Source organism: Rhinolophus sinicus, chromosome 1 (genome assembly GCF_057876585.1).
Source record: "Rhinolophus sinicus isolate RSI-liver-muscle chromosome 1, RSI-T2T, whole genome shotgun sequence".
In the NCBI taxonomy this organism is placed as follows: Eukaryota; Metazoa; Chordata; class Mammalia; order Chiroptera; family Rhinolophidae; genus Rhinolophus; species Rhinolophus sinicus.
Window position 1 is genome coordinate 45,814,339 of NC_142501.1, and position 13,177 is coordinate 45,827,515.

The window sequence follows — 13,177 nt, forward strand, 5'->3', positions numbered from 1 at the left end:
CAGGTCAGTATGTTTCAGAAATTAATCTTTACTTTGAGATACGTAATCTTTACTTTGAGAGCCTACTTTTGGAACACAGCTATACTGAGATATAACTGACAGACAATATAGCATAAGTTTAAGGCATACGATGTGATGGATGATTTGATACACATATATATTGAGAAATTATTACCACACTGAGATTAGTTAACACCTCCATCGCCTCACATAATAACTATGTTTTTGAGGTGAGAACAATTTAAAATCTTTTTAGTATATAATACAATATTGTTAATTACAGTCACCATGCTGTACATTAGATCCTCAAAACATATTTATCTTATAACTAAAAGTTTATACTTTTGATGTGTATCTCCTCATTTCCACCACCCCAAGTTCTTGGCAACCACTGTTCTACTCTCTATTTCTATGAATTAGATGTTTTTAGACTCCATATATAAGGGTGATTCTACAGTTTTCTTCCTTCTCTGTCTGACTTATTTCACTTACCACAATGCCCTCAAGGTCCATCTATGGTGTCACAAATGACAGGATATCCTTTTTTATGGTGAATAGTATTCCATTGCATATGTGTATGTGTAGTATAAATTACACTTTCGTTAGCTATTCATCTGTAGATGGGCACTTAGGTTGTTTCCATGTCTTGGTTATTATTTAGTTAATAACCATAAGACGGAGTAGATATTGTCTTATTCTCATTTATTTTGTAGTCCCCACTTAATAGATAAGAAAACTTTATTTCAGAAGTATTAAATAACTTCTCAAAGGACAGCCCAAAGATACAGTCAGTGGCAAGAATACAAATACAGGTCTACATAGTACATGTATAACAAAAATAACAAAAATTTAAGTAAAATGTGTTTTTTCTTCCACCTTGACAAAATATGTTCATGACAACCTGGAAGGCTATGTTCCAGTGCAGGATTTTTAGGTCATTGGAAATCAATGCAAGAACGGGGTGGACAGTGTCGCTGCCAATATTCCTCTCCCCCTGTTTTTTCTATTCTTGTCTTTGTCCGACACTGAGTGGGATACTATAGCCTGTGTGTCTCAGCTCCATCTACTTCTGCAAACAGCCATGCTTTGGCCATCTTCCAGGCCTAGGGATTCTCATCCCTGCAATATGGACTAACTTTGGGGAGATGGTCTTGGGAACTAAGTCCATGCTGGCCCTCACAGTGGGCTTTGAGGTTCTGGGCCCTGGAGACTTAGAGTAGGGTGTGTAGTAGGGGAGGGAAGATGGCACAGGCTCTGGGTTGGCATGTTCCCTTGACCCTCTGCCTGCATTCTTTGCCCTCTGAGGAGGGCTATGACCCAAGGAAGGCAAGAGTGAGACTTGTGTGGTTCAGAGTAGGAAGCCCCCTTGCCGAATCAAGGAGAGAAAGAGTCAAAGATTCTGATTGCAAGTCGGGGAGTCCAAATGGGTTTGATTAAAAAAAAAAATCATAGTTTTCCCACTACTAAATACTACCTTATTTCTTTTTGCTTAGCTATCAAACTAAGATATGTCGATATTATGATGCAGGTCTAAAACTACATGACAGTGAAGAAAGACAATGAGAAAGAAAGAGGGTAAAGAAAAGGAAGAATATGTAGTAAAGTAAGGGAAGAAGAGACAAAGAGGAAAAATGCTGTATATGGAGAAGAGTTTATAAGTAACAGTGGTTTGAGGGTTACTTAATAATGTGATAATATAAATTGGCTATAGTTCATTTAAGTACCACTGTGTTTCCCCGAAAATAAGACCTAGCCAGACAATCAGCTCTAATGCGTCTTTTAGAACAAAAATTATTATAAGACCAAGTCTTATTTTACTATAATATAAGAACGGATCTTAATATAATATAATAATATAATATAATATAATATAATATAATACCGGGTCTTATATTAATTTTTGCTCCAAAACAAGCATTAGAGCTGATTGTCCATCTAGGTCTTATTTTCAGGGAAACATGGTATAGTCTTCTTAAAACAAACACTTATAAGTAAATATTATTTCAAAATGTCTTAAATATTGGGGGCCTTTCCCTCAAATTACATAATAGATTAATTCCTATTTTGACTATTTCCCAAATCATATTAATACCTTGTTTCTGTATACTGATTGATTTAGAAAAATATAAATACATTTGCTAGACACATAGACAATAAGAACTCCAAGAGTAGTTGTTGAGGAAATAGAATTAAAAACAAAATCTTCTGTTACATTATAAAACCTCTCCACAAAAGTAGAAGAGAAAGAAAACAGTTTTATTACTGAATAAGTATTAAACCGGGATGTAATATGCATCACAGATGATCTGCTAAGAGATTGCAAAGACAAAAAAATCCTACCCTCTTATATGGCCAAGTCAGATACAGCCCATTACATACATATTTTCAAGATGAACGATAATTAGTCCTCAAGTAAGAGGACTCGATAGCACCATTTGTGATACATAGTCCATCTTAAATTTGCTTGGGAGTTGGAGTAGCCAACTGTGTTTGCTAAAAATGGTCACGAATCCCTTGAGGAAACATTTCTGGGTTGCTTATAGAGCTTTAAAAAAATATTACTAACATTTCAAAGAGATAGTGAAAGAACTCACAAGTTTTCGAAAGTAAATGATCTAAAAAAAGAGGAGAGTCTTTTCTTATTTTCAACAGGGAGAATTAAATCTCGTAATTTTGTTTGTTTTTATTTTTGCATAGTTTTCAAATTTTACTTACAAATCATGCATTTCATTTTTTTTCTAATCGGTGAACAAAGTGCCTGTCTTCCACAACTTTACAGAAATAGTATAGTTATTAAGGCATTATTACTTCTATAGTATTTTAATTTTATTATAAAGATTTAAAAAATATGTAACAGAAGGCATAATATATCTCATGTAATACAGTACATATTACCTTAACAAGAGGTCTTTGTTGATGAATGCATTTGTTACATAAATATTAATTGAGTGTCCTCTGTGGTTCAGGCACTGTTCTAGACATCTGGGATACCTCAGTGAATAAAAGGCAAAAGAAACTTGAATTTTTGAAGCTTCAAATTTAAGCTTCAAAAAAAGTAGACAGTCAATAAACAATAAACATTATAGTAGTAACATGGTGTATTACAAGGTGATTAAATCTACGGAATAAATTAGAGTAATATAATGATAATTGGGAGTGTTGGAATGGCATTGCAATTTCAAATTGTCAGAGTATTCAACATTGAGATGACATTTAAACTAAGACATGTAGAGGTGAATGTTACAACTAATTTATGAGTAAATATTTTCATTTTTTTCTTTGCAGAAATAGAGGAAAATGATTCAGGTATGTTATCTTAACATTATCAGCTATTACTAAGCTGAAGACCATGTGAGTTCAACCCAGCAGAGTATTTTCATGGTGTAAGGTTGGGCACTTAAACTTGGGGCTTTGTAATGGAGAAGGAAGCAGACGGGTGGTTTCTGCCCTGTCCATGTGAAGAAGTTTCTAGCATGCATCAATTACATCTCCACAGCTCTATTCATCTTTCTTAAAGTCTTAGAACTAAGACCAAAAAATATGGGTATAGTGATTAAGTCTATCAGTGGGATATGTTGTTTCAAGTGCTGCCAGGATAACTGGGCTTATGCAAAATAAAATATGCCATTTCGTACTGTGACAATCAAATCACCTATATTGTGCTAGCAATATTGTTTTCAAATGAAATCTGTTACTCACATTAGATGACATACTGTTTGGAAGTTTACCCTTTGGTGACGCAAATGGAAGAAGGAAACCTCATGTTGCTTCACTCTTTGACGATCAAAATGGTTCTCCAGAAAAGGCTGAAGACAAGAGAGAACGCCGAGAGACTGATAGTTTAGAGTTAGATGACAACCCACCAGGTACTTTTGAAGGAAAATGCTTACCTAGGAAACAAATGCTTTTCTTCATTTGGGAGAATCTGATCATCTTTGTTTTATTTGCAGTACATGGCCTTAATAGTAGTAGCGAAGTAGCAATAATCTAAAGCCACTAATTCCAGTGCCAATCAGAAGGATGAATTCTGTCTTTAGAGAGTTTTGGCAAAGAGGTTTATAACAAATCAAATTTCTTCCTGAAAATTTTTATTTGCTCATGTTATCTTTCTACTGAGTAGTACTATTATTGTGATGATCAGTCATTTTTATAACATGTAAATTAATCATTTAAAATGGTTCCTGGACCCAAATTTAGTGCTCATGTTTCTGTCTCCAACCACAATTTGTTTTCTATAACAGGATTTTCTCTTTAAATTACATAGTCAATTTGATGAGTAATATTATAAAGCAGAGTTTCTAAACAGTTTGTGGCCAGCAATTTTGTTTTGTCAGGAAAAAGAAAATAATTTTTTTTAGGTGAGGCATGCTCTCTGGTTCAACACAGGACTCCTAAATGACCCATTCAAGCTTTTACTTTACTGGCCTGGTTACTGAAATCTCTGTATTTCATCTCTCTCTCTCTCCATATATATATGGAGAAAAATAGTGAGAAAAATAACTTCAGTGTTTTATATTAAAATTTAATATTTGAGTCCAGGTGGTAATAAATGAAAAGGAAAAAACAGCTTTGGGTGTAGGGGTACAGTTGAAATATTTTCAGGAAGACAAATTTTCTAATCTGTCTAGTCATCTGTTTCGGAATTGACAAACTCAGTATGACTAATAATTAACACAGATATATTTGCTCTTGTTTTCAACTCTGAGATGTTAATTGTTTGCTCATTTTATACAGAACACAGTGAAATTTTATCTTAAATGGAGATTTTTGTCTTAAATTCTTATGGAATGCTCTCAAACCTCACGGGAAATAGGTTGTCAGACACACCCCTGATTACATTGTGTGGAATTATGTATGTAAAAATATATGGAAGGGAGAAAAAAGATTCATTTGAAACTATAATGTAGGCCTAGTTCAAGAAATGTATATCAATTAATTTCTTGTATAATATGAAGGAACGCAACTTTTCTCTGATAATGATTGTATTTTTTTGCATGGTAGAGGAAACCAATTCAGAAAATGGTCTTGCCGACATTGTTTCTGATGGTACTGAATTTGGTGGCACAGCTTCAAATCAAAATGAAATTGATTGGGATCCAACTGGCCCAAGAGGATTTGATGTGAATGAAGAGCATGGAGTAGTTGGCTCTAACTATGCTGCCAGTAAAACAGGTATTCTAAGTTGTTTCATAGTTTTTGCTTTTGACAGAAAAATCAGTCAATTAGCAAAGCAGGAATTGGTGGTGTTGTTTTTGATCAAAACAGACTTAGTGTTAGAGAAAATCATGGGAAAGATTTTTAAAATGTGTTTGATTCTTAAAGAACCTGTGTTATCGTCAACAGAAAGGAGCAATGTAGACATTTTAATAAAAAGCCAAGTGGATTTAATGCTTTAATGAAGAAGCTTGGAACTGGAAAGAAGAGATCCAGTTTCTATCCCCAGACTTTTCCACTAACTTTCTGCAGACTTTGGAAAAGCCACTTAAAATCTCATGTTCCTAAGTTTTATCACAAGAACAGAAAAAAATTTAGTTGCATGTTTGTCTATGACTTTTGCAATGCTAACTTTATAAGTTGTATTACTCATATTTGAACTAGTTTCCCTGAAAAATAAATGCCAGAAAAGATAGATTTACAAAAGTGTAGATAAGTAACAATTTATATGAAAAATTAATGCCAGTGAAAGAAGTGAGGATCACTAACTTACAGTAAATCTAGGAACTTTTGTGTCAGAGCAATCTATCTTAGAATATGTGAAAATTGGTGGAAACAGTACAGCAAGGAATGTGTTAGTAAATCTGTGGGCTTTGGCTCTCGTGTAAGTGGCTCAGACTCTACTAAAAAATACAAATAATTTCCATCCTTTGTTTATTGCTCCTGATAACAGTTTAATTGTCCATTTGCCTTTTTATTTTGGACTTGGTGTTGAAAAGAAGGATGAATTTGAATTTCATCTTGATAATTCTGGCTCATGTGGAATTTGTATCAGTGGTGTTGGACAAAAAGGCTTTGGTAACAATGAAATAGGGGACCCTGGAAAATCAAATTCTAGCGTTCTAAGTATTACTCTTTAGGTTTGTGCATAAAAAGTAAAGAGTCATAAGTTGTATTTAAATATTCCATGGTGACAATCGTTTTTTATTTCAGCAAATAGTACCAACACTAGGGATGGGGCTGGATTTAGTATTTGTTCCTCTAGAAATTTGGGCTTTGGTTTGGGTCAAAACAGACTGGAAGTCAGTCGAACTGATTGGAGGGAAATGAGCAGCAGAGGATCTGCTGGGCATAAATCCAGAGGTTTCAGATCAGATGCCCATAGCTTAAGTGTTCCAACTAAAACTCATTCCAAAAAAATTTAAAATTGATCAAATTAACTAATTGGCTAACAATACTTTTCTTTAACATACAACAACAAAGTAATTAATTAACAAAGAATGATTTTAACAGCATTTTGATTTTTCCATCAGTTGGAACTGGGTCTTCTGGTTGGGAACTTGGAGCAGAGGAGAGCAATGATGCATTTATTTTGGAGTTTTTGGTTCAAGTTCATTTAGTGACAGTGGCATTAGTAGCAACACGGTTGATAGAAATTGAGTGGTAATTTTTGGAGGATGTACTTCCAATGACCTAGCTATTGATATTTCATGTTTGTGCATAAAAATTTCTGAATCCTAAAATATTTTCAATACACTCTGTGATAATCATTTGATATTCTGCAGGTGATACCAGTTTGAGAAGTTGGGACACATTTGTTGGTGATAGCTCTGGAAATGTGCAATCCGATTTAGGGGCTTCTGATCAACAGGAATTTGGGATTACTGAAACTGGAGAGGATAGAATGACTGACAGTGGATTTGTTGGGGCTGGATTCAAAGATGTTACATCTGATGCCAGTAGCTCAGGTATTCCATTCAGTCTATATTACTGAGAAATACAATTGGGTTTCAAATAGTTAGTATTTTTTTAAATAATATTTTTATTTTTTCTGTTAGTGGAAGGCCTGGGTCTTTTGATTTTGGATTTGAAGGAAAAACATTTGAAAAAAATTCTGAATCATAAAATTTATTAAATATGTTCTGGTGACAAATTTTTAATATTTTGGTAGACGTATGAGTGCAAGAAGTGGGGGTGAACATGCTGGTGATAATTTTAGAAATTCAGGATTTGGTGATTGGACATTTAGCAAAAAGGTATTTGGAGGCAGGGGATTGATGGAATGGGCAGCGATATACCTGTTGGGCCTCAATCCATGAATCTCAGGTCCAATACCCATAACTCAGGCATTCTACTAATTTGGACTCTCAGTGAAATTAAAACGGACTACAAACTTTCATTTTTTAAAGTAACATTTTAATTTTTCCATTAGCGGGAATGACCTGGTTTTCTGACTCTGGAAATGGAGAAACAAAGGGTGAAACTCAATTTAGTGTTGGAGATTCTGGTTCAAATCAATTTGGTGACAATGGTCATAGTGCTATAGACTTTGATGGAAATAGCATAGGTGGTTCTGGAGGCTCGAGTTCCAGTGTTCTAGGTATGGATTGTGCATACAACAATTCTGAATCATGGTATGCATTGAAAGTAATTCTCGTGACCATCATTTTGTATTCAGCATGTGGCTCACGTGCAAGAAATGGGTTTGAATATTTTGATGCTGTCTCTATAGATTCAAGATTCAATTTGGGGTCATCTGATCAACAGGGATTTGGAGTCATTGAAATTGGTGGGAATGGAAAGAGTAGCAGTGGATCCGCTGGATCTAAATACTTGAGTCCTGGATCTGATGTCAGGGGCTCAGGTATCCTAACCTTGACTCTGTTTATAAGAAATCCAAATGAATTTCTTCCTTCTTTATTTTTTTAGTCACATTTTGATTTTTCATTAGGAAAAGAAAAACAGATTTGGTCTTCTGGTTCTGAAAATAGTGGAGGAAGGAAGGGTGCAACTGGACTTGGTGCTGGTACTTTTGGACCAAACGAATTTGGTGAAATGGGCGTTAGTAGTACAGGTACTTGTGATGCTGGAAAGGGTCTTACTGGATCTGATACCCATAGCTTGAGAATTTGAGATTTTTTTCTGATGATGAGAAAGTCAGGATTCTAATATATATTTTGAAATAACAGTGAAAATCATGAACATTATTAATAATGATATAAAAAGCAAGCAAGAATCCTGCAATAATGAAATGTAATTAGATACAATCAGGCACAAGTCATTTGTTGGCAGAGGATGTGGGAACTAGTATATGGCTGTGAATACATTGATGTGGAATCGTTTTTGTTGCCTTTATGCAAAATTGTTTTGGAATTACATAAATTGAAGAGGTGGTTAGGGTAGCAGCTGATTTGTTGGCCTTGAGATTTAGCTTTGTATCCTGGATCAGGTCTTGGTCTTGGTGTCTTAAGGTGTTTTTTTTTTGGAAGGTCCACTTCCTGAGAAGAGTAAATAAGTTTCATTTCATTTTTTTTCTTTTTAAAAATTCTGATACAATTTAATGTTTCTGCTTAATAGAAACATTAGGTTGAATAGTCTTGGAATTTGTGGTACACATTGTTAAAACAATATTTATCATGAACTATTTTGATGCTGCTAGCAATGTTGAGAAGTCTTAGGAAACACTAGATAACCACAGAACTGTGGATAGTAGATCCATTTCTAATGACATGGGTGTTCTGAAAAATATTCAGGATTCATGTTAGTAACTCAGATTTAGAATACTTTTCTTTTAGTGAAGTCTAATTAGTAATACATATGGTGTAGTGTAGTAATGGTTGACCTCAGTCAGGATTGGCTATCAATCAATCTGTTCAAAAAAGGCTTGGTCATACAGAAATAATAATTTTATTTTGGGTTATTCTTAAGTTTTGGACATTAGTTTTGAGGTCAACATTTCAATGGAACTGACAAATTTGAAATCACTCATTACTTATTGTCACTAGTTTTGTTTAAATATTGTTGGCACAAATGGTTTAAGAGACAATGAATTTATGAACACCTGATCTGCTGCCATTAGCTCAGGTATTTAAATTTAGGTTTTGTTCCTGAGAAATGTGATAAGAAGTAATTGCTTCTTTTCTTTCTATTGTGGAGTGGTTACCAATTTGAGATTTTTCTGTTATTTAGATGTCAACACTTGACTGATTTCATTTTTCCAAATCAGATAGACTTTTATTAATTAGTGTTCTTTCTGGTAATGTATCTAATGGCAGTAAATCTAGTGGCTTTGAAATGGCCAGTTCTGGCTCTCTTGACATTAATGTGTCTTGACATTACACATCTTGAGATGAATATCTCCGTTCATCTAGATTAGTGGTTTTCATACTTCCAGTTTTTATGAATCCTTTGTTCTGTTGACATGTGAAATGATATCTAGATTTCCCAAAAGTAAAACAATTTAAAGTGGGTTGAAAATTGGATAAGAGACTTAAAACACTGTCTGTCTATGCAACTCTTATCTCTTTCCCTGAATAAGTTTTAAGGCAATTGATCTGAATAAATTAATTTTGTGTCAGCCCATTTAGTGGCAGGCATTTAGTTTTGTTATTCCAGCAGGTTGTAGACTTGACTATATATATATATATATATATATATGGTCTCTTACAGCTTCACATGGTTCTAAAAAGTCTGTTAGCATTGCTGGATTTGGATCCATCAGATCTTAAAACTTTCCCCCCCCCATATTTTACCAAGTAAAATAACACAGAAACAGACTAATTTATTTTGTATTAAAATAGGTGTCACAAGCTCATCTGATTACACTACCTCTGGATCACTCAGCACTCCAGGTAGTTTTATTCATGACTTTCAGTGTTTAAAAAGTTTATATACACTCTGTGTGTGTGTGTGTGTGTGTGTGTGTGTGTGTGTGTGTGTGTGTGTGTAGCCTAGTAAATCAATAATATCTTATGTGTTTCTCATACTAATTGAACTTCTAAATGCATCTTTTCTTTGAGTACGGAAGTTTTGAGGACTAACCAGATATTTGAAACAATTTCATGAATGAGAGAGATTAAATTATACTTTAAGGCAACCTGAATAAAGCATAGTGTAACTTCTCTTTTATCATTTTAGATGTATTATCTTAAAAATGACTTTATAAATAGTTGAATCTATTTCCGCTCAACCTGAGTAAAGAAAACCTTTGTAAAGAGAAGTGGCCTCAAGATACAAAATAAATGGCATTGTGAAAACTATTTTCAAATTCTATAAGTGTATTCACTTTTGTTACTGTACTTGTTTTAGTTGGCTTGCTTTCAGACCCTGCTGTAAGATAACTTATAAATTTACTTGATTACATAAAAGGGTCAGTGCATTAGAAATAACAATTATGGGAAATTTAAAGTTTGCAGGTATGCAGATTTTTCCCTTTGATCAGGAAAATTAAATTTTCTTCATATGTAAATAACTGAATTATCAGTATTATCTATTATTATTATATATAACAGTAGACTGGTTTAATAAAATCTACATTGGACCTGTCGGGGTAATGGACAATAAAAATAGGCTAGCAAAATTCTATTTTTGAAGTTGAGAAAACAGTCTGTGAGAGATGCAGCATATATTTATAATTGTAAATGACTCCAAGTTAATAAGCTCTTGATGATTTCTGAACACACTATGGCTGATTGTTCCAAGAAAAAATATGAACATCAGAGATAATCAGGAATATGATCTTGGCAAATCACAGCTCTCACAAAATCAAATTATATATTCAGGATAAAGAAACCCATTGATAGCTTTCAATACTAACTTCTAAATTGCCATCCAAATATCTTGTATATTGAAAATCAGTATATGTCTTGAAATTTAAATAATCTATGCATTGTGTTGAATAGAAAAAGGATCCCATATTCCAGAAGCGACTCCAAAGTACTCAGAAACAAATGCAATTATTGGTAAGTAAAAATTATTCTGATTTTTTTCTATATTTTTGTTTCCAAGCTAGCCAGTACCTAATGGGATTTCAACATAACCATGATTCGAAACTAGTTTTAAAAATTTGCCCATGATCTATCTGTTTGATCATTGTATGTTTGAATGATACCACATTTGTACTATTTTTCTCAAAGATACACAAACACCACCTACACATAAATATATATATGTATATACATATGTACATATACGTAGATGTATAGAAAAAATAATATAATTCTTTACAATCATTTGATATAAATGGTAACCTACAAAAAGCAAAGCAATCAAGCAGACCACAACTTCCCTCCATATATCCCTCCCCATGATATGAAAAACTCATAGAAACAATATCTTCCCCAAGGGAAACAAGATGTTTTTATTTACATTTTGTTTAGCAAGACAGCTAACTTTGGGTATTCTCAAGGACTCAGGTACTACTTTTAATGTGTTTTTTTGCGGTATGTGAGCAAGGAAAGTATTGATTTAAAGTGGGGGCTGTGAGAATATAATCTTTCACTGATTTTTTTTTATATTGGTACGTAAACACTTTAAAAATCAGAATTAGACAGTACATTAATTGTTCTGAATAATTATGAATATTCTGCTCTAAATCTTGTAGGTGAAGCTTCTACTTGGGGCAAAGGAGCATATAAAGCTTTCAACAACCGTATCTTTTCCTTTGAGTCTTCATGCACGTACACTTTCTGCCGTCACTGCGTTGAATCTGGAGGAGATTTCAATATTGAGATCAAACGAAACAATGATAGTGAGATTGAAAAAATAATGGTTATAATTGACAGTAATTACATCTCTATTTCTGGTGATACCATTTTAGTTAATGGAGAAAGGTAAATGCTAACGTGTTTTGGATAAATGCTATAGAATTCTTTTAAGTAAATTGAGCCAAAAAAAGAAAAGAAAAAGGTTGAATGGGAAAGCGATGGTACTCTTTTCCTATTCTGATGTGTGTATTGATATTTTAAATAAATTCTTGGCCAGGAGTTTGGTGAATGTATAAAAATTTGATATATGTGGGATCATAAAATGTTATATTATATTTACTTCTACAACAAGGTGAAAAAAAGAGTGGTTCTATTGTTTGACTATTTTGAGTATCTAGATTCGGGGCAACATGTGTATTCAACAAAACTGTTAACAGAATATTTCAATTTTCATTTGTATGTTTAATACTAAATATAAATTTGAGGTTTTACAATGAATTGAAACTTTTATGTCAAGATTTTCAGAAGTAGCAATTAATATTTGGAAGGGATGGCATATCTGAATACTTTCCAGGATAAGAAAATGAGACTCAATACTTAACTTGTGAACATTTCAAATTATTTCATCATTTTTTCTTATACCAAACCGATGTGTGTTTTTTTTTGTTGTTGTTGTCCATTTCTCCAAAGACTCCAGATTTATTCACTGTTCCTTAAAAGTCTTTCCAATATTGAAAAAAAGCCATTGTATTTCTTCTTCTGAAATATGAAAAAGGAAACTTTAATATCTACTATCCAGTATATTTATGATACTAAATATAGAAACATGAATTATCAGAAAAACATGTTATAATAATACTATTGTTACATTTATATGTACTTGTATTTTATACTTTTCAGTGTACAGATACCATACAACAATAAGTTGATTCACATTAAAAAATATGGAGAACATAATGTCCTGAATAGCCGTAGAGGAATCTTGTCTTTAATGTGGGACAAAAATAACAAACTCTCAGTAAGTCCATCTATGATTTTCTTATAATCCTGTGCATTTTGTTCTGTGCTTTCAGTTATAAAAACAATATATTCTAAATATATTGAAAATAAGAGCTAAAGTTTACTGAGATAGCTCTATGTAGTAATTAACGTTCTAAGCCTTATCTTAATATTTCAAATACCTTGAATTACATACTATTATTAATCTTATTTTAAAGATGATGGAATTCAGAAGAGTCAGGCTAATAAAAGTTAAATATCCTGCCCAAAGACACATAGTTAGTAAGTTGTGGAATTAGAACCCATTCCAAATTTTAGAGCTAGGTCCTTTAAAAAGAGTCCCTGTAATACATCCCAAAGTAACCAGCTTAGGTAGAACTGAATATGAAGAGGCCCTATTCTTTGGTTTGGGTAAATTTTGTCTTGAGATATTTTCAATATTTTATAAATACATACATTTATATTTCTTTTAAAGCTCACTCTTCACAAGCAATATCCAACTTGTGGTCTTTGCGGAAATTTCAACAGCACTCCAGGTA

The 13,177-nt window shown here is 33.1% G+C and overlaps 3 long non-coding RNA genes across 3 annotated transcripts; all 3 read left to right on the forward strand.

The window, feature by feature from the left end:
* Positions 1-5,005: 5,005 nt before the first annotated feature.
* LOC141570118 (uncharacterized) lies at positions 5,006-6,903 on the forward strand. The gene is made up of 2 exons (XR_012494016.1): positions 5,006-5,172; positions 6,720-6,903. It is a non-coding gene; the product is annotated as an uncharacterized LOC141570118 (long non-coding RNA).
* Positions 6,904-7,934: 1,031 nt separating this feature from the next.
* LOC141570119 (uncharacterized) lies at positions 7,935-10,897 on the forward strand. Its single transcript, XR_012494017.1, has 3 exons — positions 7,935-8,008; positions 9,735-9,785; positions 10,836-10,897. It is a non-coding gene; the product is annotated as an uncharacterized LOC141570119 (long non-coding RNA).
* A 651-nt stretch (positions 10,898-11,548) lies between these two features.
* Positions 11,549-13,175, forward strand: LOC148759057 (uncharacterized). The gene is made up of 3 exons (XR_016020866.1): positions 11,549-11,765; positions 12,540-12,657; positions 13,114-13,175. It is a non-coding gene; the product is annotated as an uncharacterized LOC148759057 (long non-coding RNA).
* The last annotated feature ends 2 nt before the right edge of the window (positions 13,176-13,177 follow it).